The sequence below is a fragment of the Penaeus vannamei genome, chromosome 22, assembly GCF_042767895.1.
Source record: "Penaeus vannamei isolate JL-2024 chromosome 22, ASM4276789v1, whole genome shotgun sequence".
Lineage (NCBI taxonomy): Eukaryota > Metazoa > Arthropoda > Malacostraca > Decapoda > Penaeidae > Penaeus > Penaeus vannamei.
In genome coordinates this window covers 10,462,165-10,464,097 of record NC_091570.1, presented here as the reverse complement: position 1 = coordinate 10,464,097, position 1,933 = coordinate 10,462,165, and positions in this window count along the sequence as shown.

Below are 1,933 nucleotides of genomic sequence, written 5' to 3'. Positions count from 1 at the left end.
CGACGCGTCTGTTAAACGTTCTGAGGCCGTGTCAACGTCTAACAACGCAAGAATATATTTGTTTATGATACTCAGCGCCGCCACTATATTTGCTATTCCTTTGAGGTGTTTGATGTCTGTTAACTGAGAGATACATACAAATGTAATTAAATCTCGTGGTATAAACTGTGTGGGGTGAAGGTCGTAACAAAGAATTTACATTTAAGTTTAGTTTAAATGGCTCTCTCTTTATTTTCGATCTTGCCATCTCTCTCTCTTTCGCTCTCTGTATTTCGCTCTCTCTATTTCAATCTCTCTCTTTCTCTTTCTTTCTTTCTTTCTTTCTCTCTCTCTATTTCAATCTCTCTCTTTCTCTTTCTTTCTTTCTTTCTTTCTCTCTCTCTCTCTCTCTCTCTCTCTCTCTCTCTCTCTCTCTCTCTCTCTCTCTCTCTCTCTCTCTCTCTCTCTCTCTCTCTCTCTCTCTCTCTCCCTCTCTCTCTATTTAAAGTCCTTGCCGTTTCTAGTATTTACTGTCACATCCATATCGTTAACATTCGTAAATATAGTTTTTACATTAATTATCAATATAATTTTCGTTGTAATTGCCATTAATATTTTAATCATCGTTCAGTTATTCTTATTCTAGCTATTATCTTATGAGATACACCTCAAGCTGAAAAAAATCCGAAAAATATTTGATAGTCTACCTGTAATGTTTAAGCCATTTGCTATATCTTTTTCACGGAAAGGCAACTCTAGAAATCATCTTAAATAGAAATGCTTCTCCGTCTTAAAATGCAAAATGTAAACTGATAAAGACTTGTTTTCCTGTCAAACAAAAATAGAAACGTATACCCATTAATATTTCACCTTTATCCACAGATCAATAGGAATGAGTGAGTGGGTACTTTTGTGTACTTTTCGGGGGCGTGGGGGGGGGGGGTTAAATCATTTTTGTCTTCCTCATATACTGTTTTTTGTCATTTTACTGATGTATGCCTTCTTGATGCCTTATTTGGAATATGTTTGGTGGAACTATTTTACTGATTTCCTGTAATTCATGTCATGGCTTATTGAGAGAGAGAGAGAGAGAGAGAGAGAGAGAGAGAGAGAGAGAGAGAGAGAGAGAGAGAGAGAGAGAGAGAGAGAGAGAGAGAGAGAGAGAGAGAGAGAGAGAGATCATCTTGTGTCCCGCATGTTCTTTTTTCTTTCTTTCCTTCTTTCTTTAACATATCTTTTATTTTATTCCGACTGCTAAGGTTCTAATTTGCATGAGCGTGTTCTTCTGTAATGTTTAATAGTATCTGTCAAACACGTATACATATCGATATAGATAAATAGATGGATATGTGTGTATGCTTGTGTGTGTGTGTGTGTGTGTGTGTGTGTGTGTGTGTGTGTGTGTGTGTGTGTGTGTGTGTGTGTGTGTGTGTTTGCGTCTGCACAACACACGTGAAAGTACCCGGTCGTCTGGCGTTAGTACTTCCCCGAACAGCATCAACTTCAACTTGAGACACACTTTTCCAAATACTTTCCTGCTTACATCCAAGTCCTCCTCAGCTGTACACTTAAGATGGTCCTCACTACAAAGCTCCTGGATGCGGCAGTGGAGCCATTTAAAAATCTCTCTGTTTACTTTTGTAAAATACACCAAAGCCAGGAGCTCCTCGGGGCCGTCACGTCTTCGGTGCACTCTTTTCCATCGCTTTCACGCGCGTTTCAAATTCGTTCGCACTTTGGAAACTCGAATACGTTCCAGTGCCCCGTCGTGGCCTCGCCGATCTGGACCCGCTGTGCAACCGCCCCAGACTCTGCTTACCCCTCATGGCACCTCGACTGCTATCCTTTTTTTATTCGACAGCTGCGGCCCCGATGGAAGCCGGGAGAAGTGGGAGTGCGTTTGCAGCCATTGTTTTGAGGCCGCGTCAGTCTACCGGCTTAAACTAATGGATAT